Raw genomic sequence first — 22,915 nt, forward strand, 5'->3', positions numbered from 1 at the left:
ATGTAAATATATGGTACAAGCAGTGTATGTACTGCTAAGCAACACGAAAAGAGTCAGAAAAATACAAGTTGAACTTGTAAACTTGAGAAGTTGATCTTTCAGAACTGGAACATGCAAAGGTGAGCACTACCTGCTTCCCCTCCCTGTCTTGTCCCTCATTCCAGCTTTTTCTTCTGATTTACCCATTGAACTTATTTATTTATTTATTTAGGCTTAAGAGTGAGACTTCATTTTCTGGTTTCGCTTACTCTGTGTGATATTGCATTGTTTACAGAATATAAAGTACATTTTCAGTCATAACAAATAATTTTGTCAAAATCCTGAATCTGCATATTTCTGACTGGTTGTACTACAAAAATTAAAGTGGTTTGAAAAGAGGATATTCATGCAACTTTATTTCATATAAACACTTGTGTAAAGTTCAAAACCAACAGTAATGGCTGGAAAACAAAGAGAGATGTTAATGATACCAGCACCAGATTCTTGCAGCAAGGTATCCTTGCTGCTGAATAAAATGAACCACTTTCAGACAGTCTTGGCTATCCCCATGACAACCTATACCTCTTATGGCAGTGGAATTCCACAGTTATTCTTTTGTTTCCCCTATGGGTTGACCGTTCTTCCTACAAGAAAGGCATATGAATCCTGCATGGCTTTCAAACTCCTGCTATGCTATCTGAAAATCTAAAATAAAAAAAAAAAAAAAAAACAACATGGTAAGTTTTTGTAGAAGCAGTGAAAAAATGAAAACAACATTTCTGCACTCTTTGTCATTGAACACTAAAAATATGAATTAGTTTTGAGATAAGATATAATGTTATTGGAATAGAAATTTTATTAAGTATGAGAAATCATTGTGTTATTTATTTATTTATTTGTTTGTTTAAACGTCTTCCCCCCTGCCCCCCTCCCCCCAGGCTATAGACCACACATGTTCTTTAATAAAAGCATCTTTATATTCTTGTTTACATACATCTCACTAGATTGATACAATATTTTTATGTGTATTTAGTAATTACAGACATAATATACTTCAGAAATCAAGGCTTAGGTATTTTGGATTTTGCTTAAATCTCAAACAACAAATATTCTCATCCTGTATCTGTGGTTTATTTAGTTCTCCAGGTTAACTCTCTGGTTGACCTGAAATGCTCCAGTAAGCCCACAAGAGGCTTTACCTGGGAAGCAGATAATTGTCTACTCCCTTAGGTGCTGTTTCAAAACAAAAATAAATAGGAAACAAACATTATGGCATCACCAGCATTTTGAGTAACTTGGTAGTAGGAGGCTTGTCTGTGGCATAGGAGACTTGAGTTATAGAGCCATTTTGAGAGTTTTGTCCAGGTTTCGGCTAGGATAGACCTAATTTTCCTCCTAGTAGCTGGTATGCTGCTGTGTTTTGGATTTAGGATGAGAATAATGTTGATAACACACTGACGTTTTAATTGTTGCAGAGCAGTGCTTACACCAAGCCAAGGAATTTTCAGCTTTTCACCCTGTCCTGCCAGCGGGCAGGCTGGGGGTGCAGTAGGAGTTGGGAGGGGACAGACCCAGGACAGCTGACCTGTGGCCAAAGGGATATTCCATACGGCAACATGCTGAACAATTATTACGGGGTAGCTGGCCATGGTGGGGGGACCACGGCTCAAGCATAGGCTGGGCATCGGTCAGTGGGTGGTGAGCAATTGCATTGTCCATCACTTATTCCATGCACATTAGTAGTAGCAGTACTATTATCATTATTGTTTTTTTTTGTTGTTGTTGTTTGTTTGTTTTGTTTTGTTTTGTTTTTCCTGTCTTAATATACTGTCTCTGTCTCAACCCACAGGCTTTATTTTCCTATTTCTCTAACCATCCCAGAGAGGGAGGGGGAGCAAAGGGCTGTGTGGTGCTTAGCTGCTGGCTGGGAGAAACCACAACAGCAATGTAGTCATGTAATCAAATTAAAGCCAAAACTTTCAGCCCAGTCCTTGACCTGAATATGGAGTGTGGATCCTGGAACTTCTACGTGATAGTTTATATGCAGCCAAAGTAAATACTGTAGTTAGAGGTCATGGGGCTAGATTTTGAAAAGTCCTGCATAAAGAAGAGATCTCAGAAAAACAAATTTAAATAACATTAATATCAAGAAAAGTCATTCTGATTGCTATAGCCTTTATCAGTCGTGACTAGACAGATGAAAATCTATGAGTGAAATGTTGTCTTTAAGATCACTTTCTTTTTTCTTTTATTTATTTATGTTTATTTACCTTATTTTATCAGGCTCTGTACGAATTTTCCTAACAGAACAACTAGAAAAAATATGACCCTCACACACCTCTTGTAGTTAATTCATTAGGTCAACTCTAACCACTAAGATCCTTGTCAGGTTATTTCTATTGGCAATGAAGAGTAATTGACCTTAAAACACTGAAGCCAGGTAGATGAGCCTATTCCACAAGGTCTCTTGGCTCCACCCTTATTAACTGAAATCTGCCACCTTTCGCTATATAGGAAGCATGAAGACAGATAGGGTTAATTGCTTTCCTAGGGAAGTCTGAGGCCTAGATTATCAAGGGTGCTCTTCTACTGTTTTGGTGAAATGGACTCAGTGTTCCCTGGTAGGCAGCTTTTTCTTCATGTTTTCTACCGTCTCTGTGAAATAGTTTTAGAGACTCTATGAGCTAGTTGCATTGGTGGTGCTTTCTCAGTACAGTAAACCCCTTGGGGTATGGTTTCACTGGGAAGTAGTTAAGCAGTGAATCAAGTTCAGAAGCTGGCATGTGAGTGTACCTGGGTTCTGAAGTTGTTGCATGCTCCTGAGCCCCATTCCTATGTTATTAGTAGTAGTACTATTATCATTATTACTAGGACAGAAAAGAAAGGAAAATAATAAGTTCTCTTTATTTCAACACGCAGGTTTTCATTTTTTTTCTGATTCTTTGCACCATTTTACAGAGGGTGAGGGGAGGGTGAGTGATGACCTATGTGGTGTTCATTTACCAGAGGGATTAAACTACAAGTTTGAACCTTAATCTTCAAATGGAGAGGTTATATCCATTAAGTTATATTCAAAAATGTGTTTCTCTTCCTGTTATGATCAGCATTTTTTCCTCTTTGCACACAAACTGGACTGGATTAACAAGAATAGGAACATCTGCTCTCTTTTTGTCCTCCCAATCTTCTTTGTCTACTCCAGACTGAGGAGTAAATTTTTTTTTGCTTGTTGAGTTAGTCTTTCAGATTATGCATAATATGAGAGAGAACATAACTGACTTCAATATTATTTGTTTTAAAAAGTGACAGTCTGCTTCCACTGTGAATTTAATTTCAGGAGAGACCCAGATAGAGTAACTCTGAAGTGGAGGAAGGCATCTATTAATACCTATCATGTTTCCTTACCTTCAAAAGACCCCTATACTCTCAACAGAGAGAAGTGATCTTCAAAGGGTCATTTCAGGATTATTTTCTGGATGTCTGCATCTTTGATAACATCTAGGGTAACTGAAGACACATCCTTATTCTCTCGCTCCTACAAGAAAAGGAAAACTTTAGTTTAAAAAATATTTAAGTCAGCCTCATCTGGGTAGAGCAGATACAATTATTTTTTTCTATATAAAATGTCAAGTTGTTTTTGTCTTAAAATTTTAATTCAGAGCATTTGATGGTCTTGTGCTGGCATTAGAACATCTGGATTCTGTTCCATTTTTTTCAGGACCAATATCAATTGATCAGTGCTAATCCTCAGTGAAGTATGAAAATAATAAAATGAACTCTTAAATTCTTCTACATAATAGGAGGACTTAATTTAAGATACATATTTTGTATGTTATAACAAACATTAGTTTTGAAAAGTTGTGATAACATCAGAATTATACCGCTTAGACCTTTTTAGCTTAAGTGGTAAGACAAAAATATGTCCAAATATATAAAATAAGCCAGGTTTTCCTGTGTTTTTTGTTTGCTTGTTGTTTTTTTTATAGGTATAGGTCATAACACTCAATATTTGATTATATTAGATCTACTGGAAGAAGCCTACACTATATGTAATGCTCTCCCAGAAATGAAAATAAACACAACTTAGGCAATGTTAATTAGCTCATGATTACAGTTAGTTCACATGGGTTATAGAAAAAGCACAGGCTCTTTGCAGAGAAAACTATCAAAGATTTGTCTGTCATAAAATTATTAAAGGAGTATTTCTCTGTCAAAGTGAACACTATCTTATAACTAATATAATAAATTATTGAAATATGCAACCTTTTATGTTACAAATTTAATTGCCATTTTAGTTAGATATTGACACTTAAGTGTTTTTTATAATACATTTTAAGACTTCCAGTTATTGTATTTTTTTTTCCAAGGCTTTTAGTCTTTTTACATCTTATATCTTTATCAAGATCCTCAGTTCTCAGATAATGTAGCTAAATTTGATTTCTGAACTGCTTTTGATATCATTTTCTGTCCTTATAAAAAAAGAAAAAAACTCCTAGAAGAATGTAAGCTTATTTTCTCTTGTCAAAAAACTTATGTTCTATCACTGTCATTTTTTAGACTACAAATATGGTTACCTGATGATTGACCCAGAAGGAAAGTTAATTATTCTTGAGTTTAAGGTTCATTTTTAGACACCTCACATACAAACATATAATGAATGCTTTTTGAATTTGTAGTTTCATGAACCGAGCAAGAAATTTTTCAAAACCTTAGTTGTTGTTTTTTTTTTTTTATTTTATTTTGTTGCTTCTGGTGAATCTATCTATTCATCGTTTGATTTTTCTTGTTTGCCTCAAAGAAATCCCCCAAAAGTCTCTGTTAAAAAGAGCTTGATCCTGATAGAGTTATAAAAGCAACATTTGAATTATTTTAGTTGGTTGGGAAGTAAAAAAAAAAAAAAATCCTAATCTTTTACATTTTTTAAGGAATATTTATTTTAAAAAATAAAAAGTCAAGAATAAGATTCTGTATGAACAAGATTCATACAGAATCATTCCTCTTTCATCCTCTTCCTTTAATAGGAAATTTAAAATGGCTATGTCTAAAACTGCCACGCTTATCCCATGACACCTGGCTTCCCATCAACTTGCACATACTCCCCTGCATAGAGATCTGTTGTAGTTTGACCCCCGCAAGCAGCTCAGCACCACACAGTCACTTGCTCACTCTTCCCAGGTGGAATGGGTGAGAATCGTAAAGGTAAAAGTGTGAGAACTCATGGGTTGAGTTTAAGGAAGTTTAATCAGTAAAGTAAAAGTCATGTGTGTAAGCAAAGCAAAACAAGGAGTTCATTTACAGTTTCCCATTGGCAGGCAGATGTTCAGCCACTTCCAGGAAAGCAGGGCTATTGATGTGTAGCTGTTTCTTAGGAAGACAAATGCCATCACTATGAATGTCCCTATCTTCTTTATGCCAGCTTTTAATGTTGAATGTCACATCATATAATAAGGAATATACTTGGTCAGTCTGGGTCTCCTCACAGCTTCTTGTGCACTCCTAGTCTCCTTGCTGGCATACTGGCAAAAGAAGTAGAAAAGATCTAAGCACTGCTGTGTGACAACTAAAGCATCGTTGTGTTACCAACATTATTTATGATAGAATCATTACGGTTGGAAAAAACCTCCAAGATCGCCCAAGTGACCAAGCAATTGTCTAACCCTGCTGTCTCCCTACCACCAATTTTATCCACTAAATCATGTCCCTAAATTATTTTAATCAAAAATCCCAAACACAGCATCATATAATCCCCTACAAAGAAAATTGTCTCCCAACTAAAACTATGACAAGATGGAAATCAATTGCAAAGTCAGAACATATGACCAGCTTAATTTAAGTTGGGAAAATATTTCACAAGTTTGTTGCCTGTTAAACAAGTTATTCTAAACCTAAAAACTGTGAATAGAACACTAGAACAGTGCTATCAAACCCTGAGGAAAGACAACAATGCTGAAATTGCAGTACAATATTACATAAATGTAAGAAAAATGAGACTTGTTAAAGGTGTGAAATGGTTTTAAAAAAAAAAAAAGTCACAGAGTCTGTAAAGTCATGCTAAGGAGCCAGAGAAGAGAGGAAAAGAGCCATCAGAATTTTGCAAGGAAACTTTCAGGCTAAGATAGACAATGGTCTTATTCCATTCCTGATTAAATATGTATTAGGTCTGTGGTAGACTAAGACTTTTATTGCCCAAGAACACTCATAAAAAAAAAAAAAAAAATCCTGATTTATTTTCTCTATCAATAAATGTCTGGTTTCTTTTTTTTTTTTTTTCCTCCTCCAACTGTAGTGCTTCAGAGTTTGACAAGTTCTGCTGTAAAAGAAAACTACTGTGACTCTCTTAGATAACAGATAATGTTTTCCATGGTTGCCTTTTGCAACCATGCAGCAGTGCAAATATTTCAGTAAACAAATTTTCAGAAGGTGGAATGTCTTGGATATACATACTTTCAATATCATAGGCTATAATAATATTTTTCTGGTGTGCTAGCAATGATGGGGACAGGGAAAAAGGAGGGAAAGAAGGGAAGGAAAGGCCAAAGGGAGCATTACGATTTACTAGAACTATGCTTAAAAGTCTTGTTCTTGTCTAGGAAAGAGAATTAAAGTGATATTATTTCTCTTGAGAGAAAACACTGGGAAGTAAAGATAGATTTGTTACATTAAACCAAATTTATCATTGATTTCTTTTTTGCCATAATTTTAATCTGTCTGATTCGTGGAAGGTGAACCTCTCTTTTTAAAATCTGAAACTGCATTCAGGACTGAAAGGATAAACCAAGGACAAAAACAATAAATATCTAGATAATTCACTGGATAGTGGATCTTCATACTCTGCGTGCAGATACAGGCATTGATTTGATCTAAACAGATATGGGGAAATACTAGGACAAGAAGGAATAATTTTACTAACACTGGCTTAAAATATTTTGAATGAGTTAGCAAATATTTTTTGTTTGTTTTAAGTTTTATATGCAAGTAGAATGATGTTGAAAGAATTAAACAAAACCAGAAGGGAATATGAGGTGAATATGATGGCTAGGAAACAGAGAACAAGTGAAAAAATTAAGGATTACAACAAATTTCACTCAACAATTTGGGGAATCCCTCAATATTTAATTTTAAGCTTCATCAAGACAACTTGGATTTTATGGAACTTGACAGGGTATGTCTGACAATGTTTGAGGTGGGATTTCTGTTACACTTAGATAAAATATGAGCTTTATTGTGGTGAGAATGCAGTGGTAAAAGTGGCAGAATCAATACATATGATTAGCTGTACTGGCAATATATATACGGTTATATATTAAGATAGAGGTAGGGACAAGTACATGGACAAACAGAGTTATGAAGACAGCATAGTTTTGATTAGTGCTTTACCTGAAAAATGGTGTAACTTAATAAAAAAGACTTTACATGAATTTGCAATCATATATTGAAAGAACAAGAAATCACACTAAAATCACAAAAGCTCTGATGGAAGGGGAAAGCTTATGAGGTCTGAAGGGCTTTTTAACTCTCTTCAGGCTTTGACTTAGGCAGTCAATATAGAATAAATATTTAACAAGAAATTAGACATGAAAAGAATAGCTTTAGCATACGTACTAAGAAACTGGAAAAGCAGGAACCATCTAAAAAAAAAAGCCTGGACACCAACTGGATAAATTTGTGAGACTTCTAACCTGAGAGAAAAGAAAGACTAAGAAGTTGGAAAAAAACAAACAACAACAACAACAACAAAAACACACAAAATACATTCTTTCAAAAATAAAATGATTACAGCAAATAAATTTTAAAAACTTGCTAGAAACAAAACTTTCTTGATAAATGTGCTTGGAAATGATGATAAAATGAGAAAAGGTGTTTCAGAGATACATGGAAGGAAGAAGATAGAATAAATGTCTGTTTATTTTCTACCTAACAGAGATAGAAAAATTGATAGGAGGAAGGATCAGACAAATAAATTTGGTAAGGGTCAGATAAATATTATTTGTGCAATCAAACTGTGTGAGCCACTGATCCTCAAGTTAGGGACAGCTGTGTGTAATAATGAAAATAAAAGCACTTTTTAAAACTGGCAAAGTTGTGCCGAAAGTCTCAGTATTGGTTTATAATTATTATTTATGTCCATCTTATGATACTTAGGGTAGGTAACACTGTGACTCTCACAGACAATGTAAAAAGTGTATAAACACCCCATAAGGAGAAAAGAAATGTGTCTCTTTGTCTTTTTGTTTATTTACTTATTAAAAACCAAACATTAACCCAAAATAATATGGTTCATTTTGAAAAAGCAAAATGTTTATTGGCATGATACTTCGAGGAAAGTTTAAAAAAAAAAAAAAAATAAATAAAAAACAGACAAACATTCTCTGTAAGTTAAATCTGTTACAGGAAAACCCACACTGAGTTTAGAAATCTTTACTTGATTGCTACAATTAGAAATTTAAGCATACTCCCAAACTACACATCTAGATAAACTGTGATGTATCTAAATATGATATAAATATTGTATGCTCAACCTGATAAAATTTGTAATAAAAAGAAATCATCTAAGAAGATTTTTTAAAATTATTTTATTTTACTGTAGAGAATGACATAACTTTATTTACATTCACCCAAGGAATTTCTGCTTTTCTACACAAGATCTTCAATTGTATGAGAGCAGCTGCATTTATTTCTCTTAAGTTTTAACTTTGAAACTTTTAAATAGTGTATTAAAAACCTTAGTATCATGAGTCACCAGTTCAAATAATTACATTTAGAAGACAACAAAAAGCTGCTTCTGTGATTTATTTTATTTTACTTTTTTACAGCAGACTCAAATAGACTACCATTTCAGCAGAAGTGTACTTTATCTCCATGACATCTTCAAATCTCCAGTTACCATAGTACCCACAATTTTAAAAGATTGGTCATTCAAAAGAGGTTAATAGGCATGTGAGTGAACCAATCCAGAATCACGTTCAGCAGTTCAAGTTTCTATTGTTCCAGGTAATAACATGTTCTTAACACTTAGCAAGGATTTTGTTTAGTAGCTTTTCTGGTTAATGTTTCCTTTGTAGTATCATGTATGAAAGGAAACTGAATTAAATGATGAGAAAGGTAAAGAATAAGTTCTCTTTTGAGGATATTTACAGGTACAGTTCTTAAAGTACATAAGCTAAAAAAAATAAAATAATTTATCTGTTGAATTCTTCCCAAATAAATATTTCAAGGGATCTGTCTACACGATATTTTGCAGATAGTTATAAGCAAACATCTCTCAGATATTCAGAGCCCATCAATATTTCCAAAATTTCATATCCCACCTATAGCTGCTAAGTTTGAGCTGCTAAGTTTGATATATATTTATATATATACACTTCTATGTACTTCAAAAAGACAAACCCCTTGAGAGAGAAGAATATAGGATATTCTTCAGAATGGTGACTGATAGATATGTTGATTAATGCTGTACAGTAATCTGGGGCTGGTCTTGTTCAACATCTTCATCAACAACCTTGATGAGGGAATAGTGTCTGCCCTCAGCAAGTATGCCAATGACACAAAGCTGGGAGGAGTGGCTGACATGACAGAAGGCTGTGCTGCCATTCAGCGAGACCTGGACTGACTGGAGAGATGGGCAGGAAGAAACTAAATGGGATTTAATAAGAGCAAGTGTAGAGTCCTGCACCTGGGAAGGAACAACCCAAAGTATCAGTACAGGCTGGGGGACAACCTGCTGGAGAGAAGCTCTGAGGAGAAGGACCTGGAGGTCCTGGTGGATGACAGGTTGACCATGAGCCAGCGCTGTGCCCTTGTGGCCAAGAGGGCCGATGGGATCCTGGCATGCATTAAAAGGAGTGTGGCCAGCAGGTCAAGGGAGGTGATCCTCCCCCTCTACTCTGCCCTGGTCAGGCCTCACCTGGAGTACTGTGTCCAGTTCTGGGCTCCCTGGTACAAAAAAGACAGGGATCTCCTGGAAAGAGTCCAGTGGAGGGCCACAAAGATGATACGGGGCCTGGAGCATCTTCCCTATGAAGAAAGGCTGAGAGACCTGGGTCTGTTCAGCCTGGAGAAGAGAAGACTGAGAGGGGATCTCCTCAGTGTATACAAATACAAACTTCTGCTGTGTCGCCTGGAGCACCTCCTGCCCTCCTTCTGCAGTGACCTTGGGGTCTGCAGGGATGTTCTTTTTCTCTCTCCACTCTCCCAGATGTTGTTGCACAGCACTTTTAACCTTTTCTTAAACATGCTTTTACTAAAGCAAAACTAGCATTACTTATTGGCTCAGCTTTGGCCAGTGACAGCTCCCTTTTAGAGCCAGCTGCAACTGGCTCTGATCTCACTAGTTTGTGCATAGAAGACAAGAGAGAATTAAAATCCTATGGCAGCTGGGATCAAGAAATGTTCATGAGGAACTAGGGACTGTTGACTTAAGCAAGATACAGATGGTAAAGAGCTCCCTCGCCCTGGAGATGCTAAGCTCTGTAACTAGCTGTCTAACTTCTAGTTGAATAGATTTTAGGGCACATTAGCAAAGACAGTCTGTGCAGGGAAATGTAAGTATAATTTGATTCTGTTTTAAAGTGAAATAATTGCATTTGAGCTCATAGTATTATGCCAACCATGCATATAAATTAAAGAGTTAGTTATGCACAAAGTTCAATTGCTAGTTTAGTGGTTTTGGATTGTCTAACTGAAACTGGGCTTATTACAACAGAACACACCTGATCAAACATGCACAAATGTCCTTTTATACCTCTTGCACAGTAGAAATATAAAATGTGTGTTCTTTGCTATAAACTATTTCAAAACTAATTGAAATATTACACAGAATATTAAACAGCCTTTCTCATTTGTATCTTCTATGTGTGAAAAGTAGATTAAGTTACCAGCAAGCTACTTACTTGGGCTGATCCCAAACTGTCAAATTTACCTGCACAATTAAAATGGAAAATCCTCTTGTGTAATCTGGGCACAGATTATGAAATTCGGAGTACCTGGCAGGTGAGCTATCAAAGGCCTGTCTGGCTTTTGGGTAAGTGAAAGAAATCTATAGACATCCTAACCCTTTCACAAATTGTCACTTATTCCTAAAGGGAAGATGGCTTAATCAGGAGTTGAAGCCACACAGCAGCTCTTCAAAACAAAAATCAACTCTTTCATAGAATTCACACTATGACTGTTCTTGCTGGATAAGGGAAGTAGCCAAGAGTGTACTGCTGGCCTTTGAGGGTTTCCTTGTGTACCAGGAGAGCCTAGCTGTCTGTTCAGGGAAACAGACATAGCACAGAGAAGTGCACTGCAAAAGTCAGGAGCTCAGTTTCGTTCTTTGCACTATAAACATCCAATGTGTAAATGTGCCTTAAAATTTTATGTGCCCAAAATATTATACCCCCTCTTTCACATACTGGGAATCATCAAAACAAAAATAATTATTTTTGAAGCCTAAACTTAACAAAGTTCAGGTTTTTATTTATAAGGCATTTTAAAACACAAGTATTTCACTAATATCTGCAAGTTTAACAGATAGTTGCCCAAAAGAAAAGTGAGTGACTAGAACTATAAACTGGATAACACTTAATGAAGACTGGCAGATGGCAACTGAGCACAGAACTGGAAGTGGAAAATATCAGAGAAGACAGCAATGCTTACAGTGATGACAGATTGCCTGACTGGAAAAAAAGCTTGAATGCTCTTGTGTTGTTTTCCCAAGTGTTTTAATGGTGGACACAGAAGTTCAAATTTAGCTTTACAACCATCAGACCTTTTGGAGTTGAACACAGTGCTAACAGTATCTTTATGCATGCTTTCCTGTCATCAAAATTTAATCCTTTCCTCCTAATCACTCTGATCATTAACTCCTTGTACATTGACACAGGGAGTACAACTCAACTGTGGGTACATCTAAAAATTAAAAGCCAATTACAGCACATAATACCAATGCAGAGACTGTTTTTTTTTTTGTTTGTTTGTTTGTTTGTTTGTTTGTTTTTCCTAAAAGTAGAATTCACCTATAGATAAGAATTGTATTTTGGTTACCAGCAAGCTTCATTTAAGTGTCTGGTTACTCCACATATTTTAGGTCAGATGTGGAATCCATCCAGGTTTCCCCAGTTCCTTCAGACAAGTCCTTCAGTCCTGTTTATACACTGACTGAAGGAAGAGACTCCAAGAATTTTCTGGCTTTTCATAGATAGATCACCTTGGCCCAATTGACTTCTTTAGCATTCAGGTACTTTTCAGCATTTCTCAGATATAATCTAATCTTGTTATTGATCATTTCTTATTTCTATTGAATAGCTAATTTATATGTTTCCCAACAATTTTCTTCTCTACATAGTCAATTATTTCAATCATAACTGTTGCTTGAACATACTTTGCTGTTTCCTTCCTATAATACCTGATTTTATCTCTGATACTGGTAGTTTTAGTACCATTTTGTTATTAAAGCTCCTTTAATTTGAATACAAACATATCAGTTGTTTCACTCTGACTTTCCTAAATACTTTGTCAGTCAGAAACAGGTTTCACTAATTATACTACATTTGTACATGATACTATTATCAATTTTAAAACTCTTTCATGTTAGTTTTGTTTATTTATGCCAGATTAGACAATACTGTGGTTATGTTTGTTTATTTTAAGTGGTCATATCCTTCTCTATAAGCTAAAATAAGACATGAACACAAGGAAAAAAGTATTATTTAAAAAGTATTGATGAATAACCATTATTATAACTTGAGTTTATAAATTAAACTTATTATTAGATATATGTCTAATAGTTTTCATTTAGCATGACTTCTTTGTATGTTTATACTTTTGAATTAATTTAATTCAAATAATAAAAGTTCTCTAAGCATAAGACAAGGAATTTGAAATATAGTTTCTGTTAATATTTTATCATGTTTGTTCATAGTTCACAATTTCTTTCTAAACCAAAAGTAAGAAATTGTTGTAGAAAATAAACCTGAGGAAAATGTTATTTTCATAATTTATGAATTATCATAAAAAATAATTTTTGTTAGGCAAAAGACTCCTATTCATAAAATTACTTGTTATGAACTTAAGACTTGTGGGATATTCCCACTGATCTGAAAAATTACAGTTCTCTGATATAGAAGTATGCCCTCTAAATTAGTTGAGCTTGAACTTTTGTTCATACATGTATATTATAGTTAAATAGCAAGCTACATGAGCGAGGCCTGGCCTACTTGTATGTTTACATCTAAGTACATGGTAAGTGATTTTGTAAAGACATACAAATTGATCTGCTATACCTTATATATATAATATGATATATTATATATCATACATATGATATATTAATATATCAATATATCAATTTATTTATATAATGCTTAATAGCTATAATATATATTATATAATATAATTATATATACTATAAAATAATATATAATATATATTATTGTAATATATTATAATAAATATAAATATATATATATTCCATAGACTTCTACATTTTCACGTAGACATGGCATTTCATCTTCATTTCCTATCTGCTAGAAAACCTTAGGTTTTGAAGAAAAGTGTTAAAACATTCAAACAATTTATCATTTTGAAAGACAAACATGTATTTAACTCAATGTCCGCACTGTGTTTCTGACAGCTGTCATCCTTAAAAAATAAATAGTTATGTTGCTAAATAATTTCTGTTCAGTGTAATGTGCAAAACACTGTGCACATGGATTTCTGTATCTGTTTTTCCTTGGATTTTCTCTCAGAAGAAAGAGACACCTACATTACTTTTGTAAACATATGGCTTAAAACTTTTGTAAACATATGGCTTAAAACAAATGCTTCACCTTAATTAGAAACAGAAAAGAACAAGGTGATGAAACTAGTATCATTTTATTCTAGTATTATACATGTAGCTCTTATGTGTACATAATAGCATATACATACATATACAATAGCATATACCTTCACTCTGAATTTTGCTAAAAACCCGTTGACCACCTTTATAACAAAAGAATATATGGATGAATTAGAAAGGAAATGGGTGGGAATAGTTAGCTACATGTATGATCAATGATACAAACTATAGTTACTGTAAACAGTTGTATTTTGTACCATGTTGAGAAAGGAAACAAAGCGAAGTTTAACTTTCAGGATGATGAGTAACGAGGTAGTAAGGCCATCAACAGCAGAAAGATCTTGTTGACAATTTGACTCTTCATCAGCAACAGTTAAATTTCTTTTGGTTCTCCACACTGCTTTTTCTGTAGCTTCCAGCTAATTCAAATTATAAATTAAACCAGTCAGAGCAACCTATGGCAAAATTTAATATCATAAATGTACCAGACTGATTCCTCATCTCTGTGAATGGGACAAAAGATGCCACATTGCACTTCTAGCTTACAGCCTTCCCTATCTTTCATCTTTACACTTTAATATTAGTTTTGCTTCAAGACTACAAATTTTCATTTGGGCAGACCAACAGTACTATAGTTTGTTATTTTACTTTTACTGTTTAATCCCTGGATGGATAAGTGTTTGATGTTTGGGAAATAGACACAAAGGAGTTTTCAATTCTTAATACATTTATTAAGATATATAAATGTATAATATATATATATAAATTTATTATTTCAGATTAACAGAAGTAGCAATAACAAACTAATAAATTTCTAGAACACACCAAAGTTACACCTGTAGCTTTGTACATTACAATGTATGTTTTATCCTTGCATTTTTTATTTTTTATTTTTTTTTTTTTTTCAGGATATTGCCAGATAATTCTTCCCTCATTCTCCTGGATTCATTTCCAGTTCTTTAACTGAAGTTGCATTTTCTGGTTGACTGTAAGTTGCAGCAACTGTTGCCACAGCTAAGTGATTATCACCCACTGTCCTGCTCAGATCTGTGTGGTGTGACAGTGGCACCCAGAAGGTGTCATACTGTCAGTCTGCATTCAACTGAAGATTCGCACAAGTTAGTAGAACAATCTGGTTTAATAACACTTTTTTTTTTTTTTTTTTTTTTTTTTTTTTTCTCTCCTTACTTTGCACATACTTTTGAACAGAACTTCCATTTCTGTTCAGAGGCTGTTTGAGCAGATAAACCTCCAGCTCATCTAACCCCATCATGATGTTGTACTGAGTCTGGCTGGGATGTTAACTTTCCCTGCAGCATCCCATACAGTGCTGTGCTCTGCACTTGTAGCCAGAACAGCAGTGGTATCACACCAGTGTTGTGTCTGCTGCTGACCAGTGCTGGCACAGCATCAGGACTCTCTCTAACCCTCCTAGGGGGTAGGCAAAAAAGTGAGAAAAGAAACATTACTAGGGCAGCAGACCTAAACCAACCAAAGGGATATTCCTTACCATATGATATCACACTCAGCGATAAAAGGTGGAAACAGGAGGAAGATGGGAGGGGTGGGCTCTTGCTGTGAAAACGTCAGTCCTCTTCCCAAACACCGACTATGTGCATTGAGGCCCTGCTTCAAGGACGTGGTCAAGCATCTCTCATTTGTTGGGAATTTACCCTTTCCCCGTCTGTTTTCCCTTTTCCCCCCACCCTGTTTTTTTTTTCCCTTTAGTTAAATTGTTTAGTTAATAATAATCTTTCCTTAATAATTATTATTTTTTCCCTTTAATTATATTATCAACTTTATATTATCCTTATCTCAACCCTATCCTTATCTCAGCTTTACTTCTTCCCCTCCTCACCTAAGGAAGGGGGAGTGAGAGAGCGGTTGTGGTGTTTAGCTGCCTAGCGCGGTAAAACCACCACAGATGTTCTTGTGTTTTGCCTTGGAATTCACCTCCTACCCTAACATACACCCCAGCACTGCTCTATATTTCCTTACTCTGGTGGGATAAACCTTATGCTGCCAGGTCCTCTTTCATCTGGACAAATGTGCAAATAGATTTTTATGACATCTTAGAGACTTAAATTGGATGAACTACACTAGATATTCCCTCCTTTCTTATCTGTAAACTTTGACCTATGGTTGCTTTGAGTTTCTGTAACTAGTTTTGATTAGGAAGAAAAAAAAAAAAAAAAAGAGTATGATTCTTTTACCCTTTTATATAAGCTCCAAAAATCTTCTGGAAGGTCACTGGATTTATAAGCATTTGTAGTGAGTAACTGATGAGAGAGATACAGTGGAGGTGATGAGAGAAGTCAATTTAAATCATGCCTAAGAATCATAGATAATAAGCAGAATGTCACTGCAATACTTGTGAGGCAAGGTAAAGGACCAATTATTTTAACAAAGGGAGAATTCCTTTTGAAACTTCCTATAATATTTTGCATAAGAATATTTATATTATTTTAGAAATAAATAGCTGACTTTTTCCAGTCCTTTTCTAGTCAGGCTCATATTGTCACTATTCCTGATCCCTTCACTAGTTAATTGGAATAGCTGATGTTATTTCCATCATCATTCTGCACTAAACATGATCTCCACATTTAATTATTATTCCCTTTTCATACTGACACCATTCACGTTAGAGCAGCACAGCTTTCACTAGTGGGAAATCACTGAATTTCCAGAGGAAGCATGCTGGGTTCTTAACTATAAATATGTATATGTTTTCCACACAAAGTGTGCTTAGATCTTAAAAGAAAACATGTAAACCAAGTATTACTGGCTTCCAGAAGCATTACATCATTATTCACAGAAGAAAAATCTTTGGATTCTTTTAATATGATTGCACATGCTTAATGAAGTCTAGGACATATCAGATGAATTTGGGATTTTCCAGTATTTGCACATTTGTAAAGTCATTCACATTTGCTGTCAGCCTAAAATCTCTATAACCATATCCTATGCAAATATACAACTACTGTAGTACAATCAAACCATAATTTTTCAAAGTTCCATTAGTTATAAATACTATGAGAGCTTTTCCCAAGAAATATAATAACTAGGTGATAAACAGAAGCAGAGAAAAGTTCATAATTTGTTTGATGTATATTTCCAGGAGAAAACAAACAAACAAACAAACAAAAAAAGCTGACACAATATGATGTTTTTTTTCAACATTTATTAGGGATTCTCATCACTGAGATTTCTTTACAAAAAAGGACTGCAGAAACAATCTGACATATTTCATTTCTTACCAAATTAGCTCCCACAATCTGACTTATGGTAGCTGACTGCACATTTTCTCTCAGCATGCAACATACAAACTTAAGCTTCAAATTTGTTTTGGTTTTAAGCATAACAGACCCAGCACATAAATTTATTTATGAAGCTGAAATAAAAGAATGAAACTGTAAAGATTACCTAAACAACAACTGAGGTCTATAGCTACTTAGAAAGTATAAGTAGAAAATATATCTATACATATACCAGTGATTTAGGTAGAAGCAGCAGCAGAATGGACAGAACTCAGAAGAAGAGAAACAATTATTAGGAGAAGCTTACTTGCCCACAAGTCTATTAGTTTCCGCGGTGTTGGTCAAAATTTCACTCTCTAAATCATTTTAAACTAGCTTGCAAAAGTCACCATAAAATAGAACCTTATGCTGGCAGGATGATGGACTGACCACACAAGTTAATATGTCTTTTCTATCTCTACATTTCTATGAATACCACAGTCAATTTGAATTGCACTGGGAAATCTAAGAAAGACTGCTGATATGGAAAATATCAAATTGATGCCTCATACTCATATTTTAAAGCATCAATTTGTAGTACTAGAATTCAATCAAACCTTCAGTATCTGTTATTTAGATTTCTTCCATTCCCGAGACAAATATACAGTGCTTATATAAAATATGAAAACAAACAAAAATGTGGATTAACCATTCTATGATTTCCACTGGATCTAGAAACAGTCTAAAAAATAAAATTTCATTTTATCTCCATATTTAATAATTCTGTGCTAAGTGATAAGAGTTTTTGTTGACAAGATAAAGGCATGTATGTCATTTTATTTTTTTCAGGATTCATGCAAAGACTTTGGATAGCACCTTTAATACTGAATGTGAGAAACTACTGTTGCTCGTGTTTTGTTGGCATGCAGTCTTATTGCATATATACTATTATGTCATACAATATATGCACAAAGAATAAAAATTAACATATTTTTGGCTGTTTCTCATAAATGTTCAATTTGCACTTCGAGTATGAACATTGGTTTCAAAACTATTTTGGATGTAATTTATATTTGAATAAGCCAATGTTTAAAGATTGCTTAAGATCTGCCATGTTCTTCCTTCATCATTTTTTTTCTGTAAATGGAATGTTTCAATACTGGGAAATTACAGAAAGAATATGGACAAAAATTATGAACAAGATCTGTTCATAATCCATATGACATAAAAGAAACACTTCCCAGAAATCTGAAATGTAAAAAAATGCTTTGAAGTTTATCCTCAATATCAACTGGAAATACAAAAATATTTTGTGACTTACTGGAGTGAAAAGCAGACTGTAATGTTTAAAATAAGTTTACTGTTGACTGCACCTTGCATCAGCACTGCAATAGAAAGATCTGAACAACTCACAAATGGTGATTTGCAACATTAACAGAGATTCAAAAACTCACCAAACCAAAATTCAGCATGTCAGTTGTACGATTAATGTCTGTAAAATTCACACTTACATGACAATCTTAAAAGATGTTTACTAAAGCTCTTTACATTTCAAAGAGTGGACAAGTAAAACTCAGTGTAAATCCCACATGCTGAGGATGTTTGTAATGTCATGCTCTGAACTGATAAACTGACCCTGCATTTATGTAATAGGGTAGATAGGACATTTATAGAAGGTCCTTTCCAGCACTGCTTTCTATGCTTTCCCTCCTTTCTATGAAGAGGGAAAATTGGTGCCTTGTTTTTAATCCAGCTTCCAAGGCCATTTAGGCACCAAATCATGGAATGACCCTTGGAGAAGGAACTTGGTCTGAGAGCATTGCTTTATGGCATGCAAAGGGGGAAAGAAGCTAAGAAGTGGCAGTACTGACTGACTGGAACAAACTACTTCACCTCAAAAATCTTTGAAGATTACACATCACTTCAAGTTTTCAGGTCAAAATATACTTCCTTTTTCAAATCTATGCTTTTCTTGTAATAAAGTACCTTATTCTTCAAGTTGCATTATTTTTAAATTGTAGGTTTTTTTTTGTTTTGTTTTGTTCTAAGAAATCATGTATAATAACAGATAATAATAGGAAAAAGCATACTTTCAGCTCAGAAACACGGTGAGTAGTGAATTCTGTCTAATCTATTAAAGGTATCTCAAATTTACAAGAAAATTAGGAGTTACAGTCTGTGAGACATTGAGAAGCAACCAAAAGTTGATGCAAAGTCCAGTAAGATAAACAGGAAACTATCCAATTTTCCACTATTCTAGGTACTGTCAGAAACACCTGTATAAGGCCATCCTACATAGATAGATGAATGTATGCACTCAGAGTTGACAGAGTTGAATAAATAATAATTGTAGGTTGCTGTTATACCTCTTTCTCATAGTCCATTCATAGGTCTTTAGAGGCATTGATAACAAGGTTCTCCAGATCTGAAGGCAAGAGCAATGAGGTCACCATTTGGGTGCAGCCAGCCTTGAACAGTGAGCCTTACAGACAAGTAAGTATGTAAGAACTGTAGGCTGCAATGCCAGAAAGACTTATTTAGCCCTTTTGTGGTTTAACCCAGCTGTCAGCTAAACACCACACAGCCGTTCGCTCACCCTCCCCCCTCCCTCTCTGGGATGGGGAAGAGAAACGGGAAAGTGAAGCCTATGAGTTGAGATAGACAGTTTATTAAGACAGGAAAATAATAATAACAATAATAATAACAACAACAACAATTATAATAATAATAATAAATAATGTGTATGGAACAAGTGATGCACAGTGCGATTGCTCACCACCCGCTGACTGATGCCAAGCCTATCCCCGAGCAGCTGGCTCCCCCACCCCGGCTAGCCACCCCTATATATTGTTTAGCATGACATCAGATGGTATGGAATACCCCTTTGGCCAGTTTGGGTCAGCTGTCCTGGCTCTGTCCCCTCCCAGCTCCTGCTGCACACCCAGCCTGCTCGCTGGCAGGACAGAGTGAGGAGCTGAAAAGTCCTTGTCTTGGTGTAAAAAAGCTGAAAAGTCCTTGGCTTGGCTTGCTGAGACGATTGGCTCTGGGGCAGAGGTGTTCTGCAGCGGAGCAGGGGATCGGACAGGCAGGGCTAATTTTTCCAGCATCGAGCCCACTTGAGGGAGCCGCCAGGACCCGGCAGCCCTCGCGAGGGAGGTGAATGAGGTGTGAACAAGGCATAGGTGGAGCCAGCAGCGCCCCCTCCCTGGCCCTTCAAAAGCTGCCCCTAGGGAGCACGAGCGACCAGGAGCGTGGTGAACAGGGCGAGCAAACAGGGCATGGTGCGTCAGAAGGGATTAGCGCGGGAGTTAGTGAGGCAGTTCACACAGGCAGGGCGAGCAGGAAGGGCAGAGCATCCCGCCCTGCCCATACGAACACCACCTCTAAAGGCAGTCTACTGCTAGCTCAGCTGCAATGGTCTCCACCAGGCACACTGCTCTCTCTAGGAAGTCTGTACACACCCAGACTGACTGCCCGCTCAAAACTGTGGCCGTTCATGTCTCTGGATGCAGGGAGTGCCTGAGCCTGTTGCTACCACCTGCAGGCAGCAGAAAGACTGTGCATGAGGTGTGAGCAGGTAGACGACCTGGTCCGCCTCGTGGCAGAACTCAAGGAGGAGGTCGAGAGGTTGAGGGATATCAGGGAGTGTGCACGGGAGATAGACTTGTGGAGCAACTCCCTGCACAGCCTGAAGGACAGGCACCAGGGTGAGACACCCCAGATGGGGGTGGAACCCCTGCACTGTTGCTGTTGAGCAGAGGGATGGGACCTAGGAGTTGAGGAGGAATGGAAACAGGTCCCTACTTGACATCACAGGCGATGTCCCCCCCACCGGCCCCACCTTCCCATGTGCCCTTATGCAACAGGTTTGAGGCCCTGGAGCTTGAGAGACCGGTAGCTGAGGAAGAGGCAGAAAGTCTACCCAGGAGGATGCCTAGGGCGAGGAAGTCAACTCCACGCCTCAGGACTGCCTCCACCAGGACAGAAAGAAGGGTGATTGTTGTGGGTGACTCCCTTCTTAGGGGAACAGAGGGACCTATTCATCAGCCTGACCCTAGCCATAGGGAAGTCTGTTGCCTCCCTGGGGCCAGGGTCAGGGACATTGCCAGAAAGCTTCCCAACCTGGCTCACCCTTCTGACTATTATCCTCTTTTAATAGTCCACGCTGGCAGTGATGACACTGAAGAGAGAAGCCTGAAGACTATCAAACGGGATTTTAGGGGACTGGGACGGTTAGTGGATGGAGCGGGAGTACAGGTGGTGTTTTCGTCCATCGCTACGGTGGCAGGGAGGGGTACAGAGAGGACACGGAAAGCCCACCTGATAAACATGTGGGTCAGAGGCTGGTGCCAACACAGAAATTTTGTTGTTTTTTTTTTTGACCATGGGGTGCTTTACTCGGCACCTGGCCTGATGGCTGCAGACGGGTCCCTATCTCTAAGGGGAAAAAGGATCCTAGGCCAGGAGCTGGCGGGGCTCATTGAGAGGGCTTTAAACTAGGTGAGAAGGGGGATGGGCATGACACAAGGCTTATTAGAGCTGTGCCAGGGGGAACAATGGCAAGGCTGGGAGAGAAGGTGTACACTTCATTGGGTTAAAAACTGGCTGGATAGCTGGGCCCAAAAAGTTGTGGTGAATGGAGTCAAAGACAGCTGGAGACCAGTCACTAGTAGCATTCCCCAAGGCTTGGTACTGGGGCCAGTTGTATTTAATATCTTTATCGATGATCTGGATGAGGGGATCGAGTGCACCCTCAGTAAGTTCGCAGATGACACCAAGCTATGCGCGTGTGTCGATCCGCTTGAGGGTAGGAAGGCTCTGCAGAAGGATCTGGATAGGCTGGACCGATGGGCTGAGGTCATCTGCATGAAGTTCAACAAGGCCAAGTGCTGGGTCCTCCACCTGGGGTGCAATAACCCCAAGCAGAGCTACAGGCTGGGAGATGAGTGGTTGGAAAGCTGCCTGGCGGAGAAGGACCTGGGAATATTGGTTGATAGTTGGCTGAATATCAGCCAGCAGTGTGCTCAAGTGGCGAAGAAGGCCAACAGCATCCTGGCTTGCATAAGAAGCACTGTGGCCAGCAGGTCTAGGGAAGTGATTGTCTCCTCTGGTGAGGCTGCAACTCGAGTACTGTGTTCAGTTTTGGGCCCCTCGCTACAAGAAGGACATCAAGGTTCTCCAGAGAAGGGCGACGAAGCTGGTGAAGGGTCTGGAGAACAAGTCTTACGAGGAGTGGCTGAGGGAGCTAGGTTTGTCCAGCCTGGAGAAAAGGAGGCTCAGGGGCAACCTTATCACTCTTTGTAAGTACGTTAAAGGAGGCTGTAGTGAGGCGGGGGTTGGTCTATTCTCCCATGTGCCTGGTGACAGGATGAGGGGGAACGGGCTAAAGTTGTGCCAGGGGTGTTTTAGGTTGGATATTAGGAAGAACTTCTTTACTGAAAGGGTTGTGAGGCATTGGAATGGGCTGCCCAGGGAAGTGGTGGAGTCACCATCCCTGGAGGTCTTTAAAAGATGTTTAGATGTTGAACTTAGTGATACGGTTTAGTGGAGGACTTCTTAGGGTTAGGTCAGAGGTTGGACTCGATGATCTTGAGGTCTCTTCCAACCTAGACAAGTCTGTGATTCTGTGATTCTGTAAGCACTGCTCTGCAGCAATTAAAACATCAGCATGCCATCAGCACTCTTCTCATTCTAATCCAAAACGTAGCAGCCTACCACCTACTAGGAGGAAAATTAACTCTCTCTATCCTAACTGAAACCAGGACAAGCCCTTAGTGGAAAAGAAAGAGTTATTCCAGCCAGAAAATTAAACAAATGAGCTAAAACCACAAAGTTCTTAGATATTTCTGTAAGTTTAGCCACTAGCCAGTGGCTAGTGCATCAT

General features: G+C 37.2%; 1 long non-coding RNA gene across 1 annotated transcript; it reads left to right on the top strand.

The window, feature by feature from the left end:
* Window positions 1-2,529: 2,529 nt before the first annotated feature.
* On the top strand, window positions 2,530-3,910 carry LOC137851808 (uncharacterized). Its single transcript, XR_011093490.1, has 3 exons — window positions 2,530-2,600; window positions 2,691-2,762; window positions 3,695-3,910. It is a non-coding gene; the product is annotated as an uncharacterized lncRNA (long non-coding RNA).
* Window positions 3,911-22,915: the final 19,005 nt, after the last annotated feature.

This window comes from Anas acuta, chromosome 2 (genome assembly GCF_963932015.1).
Source record: "Anas acuta chromosome 2, bAnaAcu1.1, whole genome shotgun sequence".
NCBI lineage: Eukaryota > Metazoa > Chordata > Aves > Anseriformes > Anatidae > Anas > Anas acuta.